The sequence below is a fragment of the Trachypithecus francoisi genome, unplaced genomic scaffold, assembly GCF_009764315.1.
Source record: "Trachypithecus francoisi isolate TF-2019V2 unplaced genomic scaffold, Tfra_2.0 Lachesis_group7, whole genome shotgun sequence".
Classification (NCBI taxonomy): Eukaryota; Metazoa; Chordata; class Mammalia; order Primates; family Cercopithecidae; genus Trachypithecus; species Trachypithecus francoisi.
Window position 1 is genome coordinate 25276231 of NW_022681472.1, and position 13287 is coordinate 25289517.

The 13287-nt window shown below is 40.9% G+C and overlaps 1 protein-coding gene and 1 pseudogene across 4 annotated transcripts in view; one reads left to right on the forward strand and one right to left on the reverse strand.

Annotated features, from left to right (window-relative positions):
• SLCO5A1 (solute carrier organic anion transporter family member 5A1) overlaps positions 1-13287 on the reverse strand; it is a 163980-nt gene that overhangs the window by 126152 nt on the left and 24541 nt on the right. The window lies entirely within an intron of this gene.
• On the forward strand, positions 2552-3176 carry LOC117079581 (annotated as a pseudogene).

Sequence of the window (13287 nt, forward strand, 5' to 3'; positions counted from 1 at the left end):
TACAGTCATTAAAAATTGTGCTTTGTTTGTTTAGAAGAAAAATATTAAATTCATGACAAATATTTAATACATTTAAAATTATCTGAGATATAATGTTTCCCTCCTTCCAAGTCTGCAGTACTGCTCTGCAGTTTTCATTTAACACAGCAAGTTCACACCTTGTGGCAGAGGCTGTGTTAGGTACTGAGATCATGGACACGACTGAGAAATAGTAACTTCCCTCAAGGAACCTAGAGTCCAGTGGGACAGCATCCAGGTCATTAATAACAGAAGCATTTGCTCTGAAACTAGGATTTTACTAATTGGAGTTTTATTTCATTTTTAAAATCCTATACCCAAGAATTTAAAGACTTTCTCTAATAAGTGAATTACAGAAAGCTTGCTTTGGGAGATATTCAAGCAAATATTGATCTGACCATTAAAAGAAGCTCAGACTATCAGGATAAACAACATTATAAATAGTAAAGTCAAAACAAAGTCAACAAGGAAAAGATCCAAGTCAAAATTCTGTCTTTGCTTTTAAATAAAATGAAGTATTTTTATTCTAGCATCTATTTTTATCAAATATTAGATATATTAATTCGTCTGTCAATATCCTAGCTATTACCCATCTTCTTCTGTAAAGCACTAGGGTGTTAGAAAATGTAAGCACCCTTAGAAATAGCATAATTTAGTTGGAGAGAAGAAACAGACAACAGAAATGTTAAAAGATATAGATTAACAACATTTCAACATAAGAAAATCTCAAGTCAGTGTGTGATTAATGGCCAAAGGGAGCAGGGCTATTGCAATTTACGAAGGAAAAAAAATGAACATTTCAGATGAGTGTATATTTAAGCAAGATCTTGAAGGACAAGTAAAATTTGGACACAAAGGAAGCAGGAGGGCAAAAGTGCTACTGTACAGAAGTATGGTAGGAAAAGACCATAAATAAGGTAAGTGGTGAATTATTTGAGATAGCAGAGATTGAGTAATGTGGACAGCTTTCAATGTCGAGCCAGGAAATTGGATTTTATCCTCGGCAATGGGGAATGTAAGGAGCCTCTGCTAGTGTTTGAGCAAAGGAATGATATAAGGTGGTATTTTAAGAGCATTTGTCTGACTTTACTATGCAAGAATTAAAAGGAAATCGATGGATAAGAAAAACCCAATAGTCCAGACGTGAAGTGGTAAGGATCAGAAGTAGGTTGGGACAGTGGACAGTAGTATGAGAGGTTTAGGAGAAAAGATTCATAAGACTTGATAAGTTATTAGAGACCAGGGGATTCACTGGTCTCAACAACAGGTAGCCAAGGGGAAAAAAAAAATCATTAATGAAATTAAAAAGTCAAGATGGAAGATGTTTCGAAGAGGGTGAAAGCTAATGGAAGTAGGTCATAAAACTGAGGTAAAAGCACTAATCATAGGACTTAATGTAGTGAGTGGTATACACTCTTTGGGAAAAAAAATCGTAGTAAATGTAGTGTTTTTTGGGGTTTGGGGGCCATTTTTATTTTGTTTTGTTTTGTTGCTGTTGTTGTTTTTTAGATGGAATCTCACTCTCTGCCCAGGCTGGATGGAGTGCAGTGGCATGATCTTGGCTCACTGCAGCCTCTGCCTCCTGGGTTCAAGCGATTTTCCTGCCTCAGCCTCCCAAGTATCTGGGACTACAGGCATGCACCACCACACCCAGCCACTTTTTTTGTGTTTTTAGTAGAAACGGGGTTTCATCATACTGGCCAGGCTGGTCTCAAACTCCTGACCTCAAATGATCCACCTGCCTCGGCCTCCCAAAGTTCTGGGATTACAAGCATGAGCCATTGTGCCCAGCCAATATACTGTTTTTAAATAATATATTTTTCCTAACTATAAAGTAACTTAAGTTCAGTGCACACAAATTTGGTATCAAAAAAAAAAATCGAAAGAAATAAAAGTCATTCGGAATCCTACTACCCAAAGATGGCTACTTTCACAGATGTCTATCCTTTGAGTCTTTCTTTTCCCATGTCAATAAAAATAATAGAGCAGACATGGAGGCTCATGCCTATAATCTCAACACTTTGGAAGGCTGAGGCAGATGGATCAGCCTTGGCCTATCCTCTTGAGGTCAGGAGTTTGAGACCAGCCTGGCCAACATGGCAAAACCCCTCTCTACTAAAAATACAAAAATTAGCTGAGTGTGGTGGCATGTGCCTGTAATCTCAGCTACTCGGGAGGCTGAGGCATGAGAATCACTTGAACCCAGGAGGCAAAGGTTGCAGTGAGCTGAGATCGCCCCACTGCACTCCTGGGTGACAGAGTGAGACTCTGTCTCTAAATAAATAAATAAAATTTTTAAAAATGAGTGAGAAAAGGAGTAGAGGAGAGAGAAGAATGGCTAAGATTTATTGACTGCCTATTACATTCCAAGCATTAGTCTAAGGTCTTGACATATATTAACAGTTATTCTTTGCAACAATTCTATGAGCTAGATAATATTACTATCCCTTTATGCAGATGGAGAAACCAGGGCCCAGAGAGATCAAGTCTGCTGAGGCTGCCTCACTTGTTGTGAAGTGGGCAAGCAGCAGACATGGCACCCTCTGGGAGTCATGGTTTCCCTGGCAGTCCTGGTGCTATTGCTTTGGAGGACATGAAAAGAAACAGAACAGGTGGCAGAGAGATGTATGCATTATCATGGATGAGAACTGAAGACAGTTGCTGGAAGGAGACTGGATTATAGAATTTTGTGCCCTGTGGTACCCCTCTTGTCAAAAGCTTCCACCAGAATGGGAAAGTTTTGCTGAATGGGGAGAAGTTCTTGAGGTTAATGTAGCAAAAGTAGATGTCGCAGGGCAGCCAGGACTGAGTAGACAGTTCATCATAACTGCTCTCCTACTATTTATCATTGTAAAGATGGTGAATTTAGACACCATCAGGGTCCAAGGACTAAGAAGGACTTCAGAAACTTTATAAGTGATGAAGAGTGGAAGACTATTGAACCAATTCCATCATGGTTTGGTTCAGGTTCTTTTCTGATGAGCAGTATGTCAGCACTCTCAGCACTCTATGTGGATCAGGATTTGCCATGCTATTTTACTGAAGACTTTAGATTACTGGTTTGGAAATTGTATACAGTTTTTGCTTTAGCAATTCTGCTTTCAGGGCCGTTTTTAGGACTCTTTATGATATTTGTGTCAGATTGCCTTTGTCCTTAAAAAGGTGCATACTGCAGCCATACTTGTTATATTAGTTCATTCTTGCACTGCTCTAAAGAAATATCTGAGACTGGGTAATTTATAAAGAGAAGAGGCTTAAGTGGCTCACCGTTCTGCAGGCTGTACAGTAAGCATGACGTCTTCTGCTCAGCTTTGGGGGAGGCATCAGGAAACTTACCATTGTGGCAAAAGGCAAGGGGAAAGTTGGTTCTTCACATAGCCCGAGCAGGAAGAAGAGAGAGAGGGAAGAAGTGCTACACACTTTTAAACAACCAAATCTCACAATAACTCATTCACTCTCTATCATGAGAACAGCACTGAGGGGATGGTGCTAAACCATTCATGAGGGACAACCCCTGTGATCCAATTACTTCCCACCAGGCCCCACCTCCAACACTGGGGATTACAATTCAGCATAAGATTTGGGAGAGGACACAGATCCAAGCCATATCACTCAACCTCTGGCCCTTCCCAAATCTCACATCCTTCTCACATTGCAAAATACAATTATCCCTTTCCAACAGTTCCCTCAAAGTTTTAACTTATTCCAGCATTAACTCAAAAGTCCAAAATCCAAAGTCTCATCTGAGACAAGGCAAGTCCCTTTGGCCTATGACCCTGTAAAATCAAAAACAAGTCAGTAACTTCCAAGACACAATAGGGTACAGGAATTGGGTAAATACTCCCATTCCAAAAGAGATAAATTCAGTAAAAGGGGCTTCAGACCCCTTACAGGTCCAACAAGTCCAAAATCCAACAGGGCAGTCATTAAATCATAAACTTCAAAAGAATCTCCTTTGACGCCATGTCCCACATGCAAGGCACTCTGATGCAAGGGGTGGGCTCCCAAGGCCTTAGGCAGCTCTGCCCTGTGACTTTAGAGGGTTCAGTCCCCAAAGCTGCTCTCATGGACTGGCATTGAGTGCCTGTGACTTTTCCAGGCTGAAGGTGCAAGATGACAGTGGATCCACCATTCTGGGGTCTGGAGGATGGTGGCCCTCTTCTCACAGCTCCAGTAGGCAGTGCCCCAATGGGGACTTCATGTAGGGACTGCAACCCCACATTTCTCCTCTGCACTACCCTAGTAAACAGTCTCCATGAGGGCTCCAACCCTGCAGCAGGCTTCTACCTGGACATTCAGGCTTTACCATACATCCTCTGAAATCTAGGTGGAGGCTCCCAAGCCTCAGCTCTTGTGCTCTGTGCACTAACAGGGTTAACACTGCATGGAAGCCTCCAAGGCTTACAGCTTACACCCTCTGAAGCATCGGCCCAAACTGTACCTGGGACCTTTTGAGCCATGGCTGAAGTTGGAGCAGCTGGGATGTGAAAAGTAGTGTCCTGAGATTGTGCAGGGCAGGGGGCCCTGGGTCTGGCCCATGAAATCACTCTTCCCTTCTAGGCCTCTGGGCCTGTGATGGGAGGAGCTGTCATGAAGGCCTCTGAAGTGCCTTCAAGGCCTTCTTCCCATTGTCTTATCTATTAATATTTGTCTTATTTTTAACTATGCAAATTTATCCATCCTGACTGAATTCCTCCCCAGAAAATGAGGGGTTTTTTTTTCTACCACATTGCCAAGCTGCAAGTTTACCAAACTTTTGTGTTCTGCTTCCTTTTTAAATATAAATTCCAGGTCTGGGTGCAGTGGCTTACATCCGTAATCTCAGCATTTTGGTAGGCTGAGGCAGGAGGATCACTTGAAACCAGGAGTTCGAGACCAGCCTGAGCAACGCAGTAAGACCCTGCCTCTACTAAAAATACAAGAAAATTAGCCAGGCATGCTGGTGTATGCCTATAAACCCATCTACTCAGGAGGATGTGGTGGGAGAATCACCTGAGCCTGGGAGGCAGAGGTCTACAGTGAGCCATGATCATGTCACTGCACTCCAACCTGGGGAACAAAGCACTATTCTGTCTCAAACATTATATATATATATATATATATATATATTCAAGTTTCAGGTCATTTTTTTGCACACACATATAAGAATAAAATGTTAGAAGCAGCCAGGCCATATCTTGAACACTTTGCTGATTAGAAATGACTTCCACTAGATACCCTAAATCATCTCTCTCAAGTTCAAAGTTCCACAGATTCCTAGAGCAGAGGCACAATGTAGCCAGACTCTTCGCTAACGCATAGCAAAAGTGACCTTTACTCTAGTTTCTAATAAATTCCTTATCTCCATCTGAGACCTCATCAGCCTGGACTTTATTGTACATACCACTACTGGCATTTTGGTCACAACCATTTAACAAGTCTCTAGGAAGTTCCAAACTTTCCATTATCTTCCTGTCCTCTTCTGAGCCTTCCACACTCTTTCAACCTCTACCTATTACCCAGCTCTAAAGTCACTTCTACATTTTCAGGTATCTGTATGGGAATGCCCCACTCCTCAGTACCAATTTTCTGTATTAGTCCTTTCTTGTACCACTCTAGAGAAATACCTGAAACTGCATAATTTATAAAGAAAAGAGGTTTAATTGGTTCATGGTTCTATAGGCTGTAAAGGAAGCATGATGGCTTCTGCTTGGCTTCTGAGAAGGCCTCAGGAAAGTTACAATACAGGCAAAGGCAAAGGGGAAGCTGGAACTTCACATGGCCGACGCGGAGGCAGAGAGAGAGGGAAGAGGTGCTACACACTTTTAAATAACCAGATCTCATGATAACTCACCCACTCACTATCACAAGAACACCACAGAGTGGATGGTGTTAAATCATCCATGAGTGGCCACCCCCATGATTTAATCACCTCCCACCAAGCTCCACCTCCAACACTAGGGATTACAATTTGACATGAGAGTTGGGCGGGGACACAGATCCAAGCCATAGCACCAGTCCAAAAAATTATTACCAGAATCTTCTCAATCTTTTAACAACGTGGAGGAGGAATAAAAGGTGGATGAAGAAGTTTCCAAAGTGGAAGCTGAAAGTAAAGAAGGAATAAAGAAAGGGTTTCCATAGAATACCATAAATTGGCCATGGATAAATCCTAATTTTTATAGTTATCTTAATATTATGATTTTGACAAAAATAGAAGATTAATCATTTCTTTTGGTTTGAAGTGAAATGTTCCTTGCTTGTATACATATTGCAGGGCTCAGACTAGACTGTCATTAGATTGAGAGTCTACATTCAGAACATAAAAGCACTAGGTATAAAAGTTTGAAATACGATTTAAGCACAGTGTGGTGGTTTAAACAGTTTAACTTTTGAAAAAACACTGCCAAGGAGTGTGTTTGTTTAATAATAACCTGTTTCAAGTCTGAGTTTTGAAAATTTATATTTTACAAGTATTATATTATTGGAGGTATTTAATAAGCTTACTTTAGAGAAAAAGATTTCTCATCTAGTACAGTTTTTCTTCGTTTCACTGTATGAAAAGAAGAAGATACTTCCCACAAATAAAAAGAAATATTCCACAAATGGGAACTTTGCCCATTGTCTCAAGAAATGTGTATTTCAATAACAACTCTGTGGTCTTTTTAGAGATATAATCAAATTTTTTTCATACTTTTAGATTATGCAACTAACAAAAACTACATTACATTAATTATAGTTTTCTACACACAATAATGCAGGATACGCTATTGATTTAAGAAGTTTTTATTTGTCCGTTATATTCTCTTAATTCCTATAAAGGTTGTATTAATCCATTCTCCCACTGTTATAAGAACTTACCTGAGACTGAGTAATTTATAAAGGAAAAGGGTTTAATTAACTTACAGTTCAGCATGGCAGGGGAGGTCTCAAGAAACTTAGAATCATGACAGAAGGGTAAGCAAAAATGTCCTTCTTCACATGGCAACAGCAAAGAGAGGTACTGAGAACTCACTATCATAAGAACAGCATGAGGATAACCAGTGATTCAGTTACCTCCCACCAGGTCCTTCCCAAAACGTGTGGGGATTATGGGAACTACAATTTAAGATGAGATTTGGGTGCGGACACAGCCAAACCATATCAAAGGTTGATTTCCTTTTTTGTATTTTTCTTATTTGCCATGGATTCCATTTTTTTTTTTCAAATTAGATAATAATTTCCTGAAAATAATTTTCATGTTTTGGTAAATGGTATTTTTTGTTGTTGTTTCAAACTAAAGTTTACTGAAAGATCCATCAAATTGAGCTATCTGTTGATAATTTGAATTTTGGTCACCTATTTAAGGTTTTACATTATTGTGCTGAACTTGTATTTGAACTTTTTCCTTTTTTTTTTTTTTTTGGATGTAAAGGTGAACATTCCTGATTTATCTGATTTGGAAAAGCCTTGGTATTTTACATTCTGAAAATTCACAAATGCTTGACTTTTTTTTTTTTTTTTTTTTTGAGACAAGGTCTCGCTCTGTCACTCAGGCTGGAATGCAGTAGCACAATCACAGATCACTGCAGCCTTGACCTCCCAGGAGAAGGAGGAGGAGAGGCCTGCCCAAACTAGCATACTGCCTCTTGCATGATATGCTTTATAGCTTATACCAGTTTGAACAGATAACAATGGAACACATTCATTCATTCTTTAGCCAAGTCTCTAAACTTTGCTAGTCTGTATGAACAGCAGAATTCCTAGGGAAAATCTCACCAAAGGACTACCAACTAGCATCTTTTCTTTAATATATTTATTTACCAGATGGCTGCTCTCCCTTTGATTCATTGGGATTTCTCAACTTATTGAATCCAGTAGTCAGCATAGGCTACATTACGCTGCAGTAACAAGCAGGCTTAAATATCTTAGGGTTTATAATCACGAAGGTTTATTCCTCGGTCACAATTCATAATCCATTCAAGGGTCATCTGGGATATCTGCTCCATGACTTCTGATTCCAGAACCCAGGTTGATGACACCAGAATGTTGCCACCCCTGTGACAGAGGAAAAGGGTGTTCCCCTGGCAGTTCAGTGTTCTGGCCTGGATATATCCCTTGCAGAACTACATGGGACTGTTTGTCTAGAATTTGTTACATGGCCCCATCCAACCCCAAGGGGGCCAGAAAGTACATTCCTACCCTGGGCCCAGAATGAGGAGAACCCACACTTGTGAACAGACAATAATGGAACTTATACACCTTCACTCTTTCTTTAAACAATCCCCAAACTTTGTTGCTCTATAGGAACAGCAGAATTCCTTAGGAAAATCTCACCAAAGAGCTCCCAACTGGCATCTTCTCTTTAACACAATTATTTATCATGACTTTACCTTACCTATACACAGCTCACATCCTAAGTCCTCAGAACCCTCAGGTCCGTGTCACACCTTGACCAAGATTCTATTGCTAACATCCCTTCAAGGCAAAAGTTGTCAAATATAGATATTTTAAATTAGTAGAGCTGTAAAGACCTTAAGGAATATTTGGATCCCTCCTATAGATAAAGAAAAATCAATCCAAAGTAACTCGTATAGCTAGTAAAAAACTAAAATCCAAGAGTCTTTTTTTTCCTAATTATTTCCTCAACAATTCCTTGGAAAGCAAACAAGAAAAAGATAGATTTCACCTGTTGTGAGATTTACTGTTTGTATTCAAATCAACTATGAATTTCATAAAAATGGAAATCAATGCTAAAATATTTTACAGCAAAGTACATTACCATAGATCTTAGTCTTTCTCCGTTGCTTCTTTTTTTTTTTAACCAACATTTTATGATTTAGAGTTTCACATCCTCTGACAGATTTTATTTTAATTACTTGTCTGGGAAGTATATTCATTTGAAAGCAAAAATAACCTAGATGGTGGTATTTGATGAATGTATTTATGTGAATCTCCCAGTGCTTTTCCTTTGGCTTAACTGACACAAGACTCCCAAGTCAAAAAAAATCAGTAGTCACTCACCCAGAGTGACTCCAGGATCCTCAGAGAGCAAACAGTGCAATCTCCCATTTTGTGAATCTCCACATTCACAAAACGCAAAAGCAAAGTCTCAAACCTCATCTTCCACCTCCAAACTCAGTGTTCCTTCCACCGCCTCATGTCGCCTCAAGCTTTATTATTTGAAACAGGCTATTTCATTTCTCTGTTCCTCAGTTTTCCCAGTTAGAAAATGAGAGAGTAGGACTTGCTAGATCAAGATTTCCCAAATGCATTTCAAAGAACATCGGTCTGCGAGGTGATTGAGGGAGTAAGTTTCATGGTCATGTAAATGAGAGAAAAAAATACCTTATCCTTCTCCTGGAGATTAATAATGGGGAACAGCACAATAAAAACATTAGGAAAATTCTTCAATAAAGAAAAACATTTAATGTCAGCCTGATGCAGTGGCTCACACCTATAATCCCAGCACTTTGGGAGGCCGAGGTGGGAGGATTGCTTGAGTCCAGGAGTTCAAGACCAGCCTGGGCAACACAGTGAGACCTCATCTCTACAAAAATAATGAACAGAATTAGCCAGGCTGGTGGTGCATGTCTGCATTCCCAGTTACTCAGGAGGAGGAGGAGGTGGGAGGATCACTTGAACCCTGGAGGTCAAGGCTGCAGTGAGCTGGGATTGCACCTATAGCTTGCTCTATAGCCTGAGCAACAGACCAAGACCCCGTTTAAAAAAAAAAAAAAAACTAACTAAAAAAAAAAGTTTTAATGTTGTTGAAACGAACATTTCCTGAACGTATCTGGTCACAGGAATATTTTTGTGTGTGACTCTTACCAACATTCTGCCGCCCACTCTGACCACTCTCCCTGCCTCAACTCCCAGTAAGACCAGCCTCTTCCTGCTGAGGCTCCAACACACCAAACACCTTCCTATCTCAGGCCTTTACCCCTGTCACTCCTCTCCCTGGAGGCCTCATCTCCTCGAAGAGATCCTCCCTGGCCACCACTCTCCTACAAAGAGACCTACTTTGTTTGCTTTTTCTTCATAGCCCTTATCCCAGACAAACATTGCACGATGTATGTTTGCCTCTTGCACCAGGATAGAGGCTCCCTGAGGCAAGAACTTCATCTTGTGCATCAGCATAACCTCCAGCACCCACAGCTCTGTCTGAGAAAAATATTTGTTGAATGAATTAATTAATGAACCAATCAATGAAGCCTGTGAGCTTCATGTTCTATAGAACATACAGTATTACTGGCTGGGCACAGTGGCTCACACCTGTAATCCCAGACCAGCCTGGGAAACATGGTGAAACCCTGTCTCTACTAAAAACACAAAAAATTGGCCGGGTGCAGTAGCTCACACTTGTAATCCTAGCACTTTGGGAGGCCAAGGTGGGTTGATCATCTAAGGTCAAGAGTTCGAGATCAGCCTGGCCAACATGGTGAAACCCCCATGTCTACTAAAAATACAAAAAATTATCTGAGCATGGTGGCATACGCTTGTAACCCCAACTACTTGGGAGGCTGAGACAGGAGAATCACTTAAACCTGGGAGGCAGAGGTTGCCGTGAGCCAAGACCACGCCACTACCCTCTAGCCTGGGTGACAAACTAAGACTGTATCTCAGAAAAAAAAAAAAAAAATTAGCCAGGCATGGTGCCGGGTGCCTGTAATCCCAGCTACTTGGGAGGCTAAGGCAGGAGAATGGCTTGTGAGCTTAGATCGTGCCACTGCACTCTGTTTCAAAAAGAAAACAAAATGAAGTCTTGTTAGCAAACCAGTGATATTAGCATAGCATCACCTGGACCCTTTTTAGAAATGCAAATTCTCAGCTTGCCTCTACCTTCTTGGAGTGGAGCCCAGCAATCTGGGTTTGAACAAGCCCTTCAGGTGATTCTGAAGCTCAGTAAAGTGTATAGCTGGGTGTGGTGCCTCACACCTGTAAACCCAACAATTTGGGAGACCAAGGTGGAAAAATTGCTTAGGTCAGCAGTTCAAGACCACCTGGGCAACATAGCAAGATTCTGTCTCTACAAAATTGAAAAATTAGGCTGAAGCTGGAGGGTCACTTGAGCCCTAGAGTTTGAGGTTGCAGTGAGCGATGATCATGCCACTACACTTCAGCCTGGGTGACAGAGCAAGACTCTGTCTCTAAAAAATAAATAAATAAAATAAAGTTTGAGTTCCACACTCCCTTCCTCACCTCTCCACTGGGGAAGGGGATAGGAAAGGAAGAAATCTCAAAGAGCATCCAAGAAGAAATGTTGAAAAATAAGAATTCTAACTACAGGAAAAGAAGGTTAGGAGAGAGTTGCCTTCCTTGTGGGAGCAAGCGAGAGACCATGCAAAAATTAAGTCTGATTAGATATATGTGAGTTTTTCACTGCCCTCTGAGGCTAGACATTAGAATTCTCAAGAAAGAGCATAAAATAAAATCAGTCCTGTAAGCAAGACATTTTTGCTAACATCTAAAATCTATACCTTAAAAATTACCCAAGTTGTAAGCTTTTTGTATTTTGTTTTTTGTTGTTGTTGTTGTTGTTTGTTGTTGTGGTTTTTTGAGAAGGAGTCTCACTCTGTCACCCAGGCTGTAGTACAGTGACGTGATCTCAGCTCACTGCAACCTCCACCTCCCGGGTTCAAGCAATTCTCCTGCCTCAGTCTCCCAAGTAGCTAGAATTGTAGGCACGGGTCACCATGCCTCTGGCTAATTTTTGTATTTTTAGTAAAGGCGGGGTTTCACCATGTTGCCCAGGCTGTTCTCAAACTCCTGACCTCAGGTGATCCACCCGCCTTGACCTCCCAAAGTGCTGGGATTACAGGCATGAGCCACCATGCCCAGCTGCTTCTTGTAGTTTCTGAGTTTATTTATTTCTCTGATGCTCTTATTAGTATTTGTGTATGCCTTTTTCAGCATGCCAAGGAAAACAAAGGGAAGGTGGTTGGTTATCTGTTTTGGTTATTAGCATACCAAGCAGGAGGCTACCCACTCCACCTTACCCCTAGGAGGTGAACACGGAAATTGTGCTGAAATAAAAGTGAGACATTCCAAGGGAGAGGTGAACACACATGTCAGAGTCTTATTCATGAGTTTCTCACCCAACCTGCAGGCTGGGCTCCTGCCAGAGAAACCTTGACACTTCTGGATTCTCCTGGACGAAAGAAGAGGGTGAGCTCTAACAACTCCCTGTGCTTTATTAAGATAAATATGTTCACAAGCCAGGTGTTAACTCCTTCCTCTTATCAGAGAATGATAGTCATCATTCAGGTTTGGGTGGTCTTATAGGCAGCAATGATTGAGCATAAAAAGTGATGGAGTGCACATCCGAGATAACTAAGAATCACTATTCTCCATTGAAGCAGAAGGTGACAGGCTGTGTTCCAAAAGATTGTTTGACACGAGCCACACCCTGCCAGCCACTAGTCTACTGGACAACTAGCAACCAACCTTTTTAAAACACAGCTTGGAGCAAAGGAGGATTTCTAAAACAAACCAAAAAACTCTCATGGGTAAATCCCAATGGCTACTCTAATGTTCTCAAATAAATTGCTACTGGCTCCCCTGAAATCCCCCAGGAGGGAGAGAGAAGAGAGGAAGCAGCTTCGGTTCCTTTTCCCCAAGACTCAAATGGGCTTCAGTAGAACCTATGATCCCAAAATAAGAGCTATTTCTAGTTTCACTCAAGAAACCACTCAATTTGAAACCACTCAATTACATTAAATATATTAAATATGTATACAAAGTATATTAAAGTTATATTAAAATTAGGCAGAGGGCAAAGATACAATGAAATATGGCGTGAGAATTCTTCATGCCAACTTTTATGGAATTCCAAACATATTTCCTGCAGGTATAAAATTACAAAAAGCACTTAGATTGCCAAACCAGGCCACAGCAGTCGACTCAACATACAGTGGTATACACCAGAATTCCAATATGCACTAGAAATACAGCCCCCTTCTCCCACTTAACAGCATCCAGAAGTTTCTCTTCATAGAGTACATCTGCTGGGAAAAAGGGAACAAGTCCCACAGCAGCGTTGGGGAGGCTCAGGGTCCTAGATCACAGAAGTGTCCAAATTGTGGAGGTTGGTATAAGAAGCGAAGCATGGCAGACGAGAAGCATAATTAAGGAAGACTAAGCCATAGTCATTCCTTTGAAAGGAAACTCTTGCTTCTCAGTAGGATTTCTCCAAGACAATAGTTTCCAAACTTAACAGATCAACAGGATCATCTGGATGCTTTTAAAAAATGCAGATTCTAGATTCTAGAGCGTGACCACAGTCCTACTAAATTAGACTCCCCCAACCCC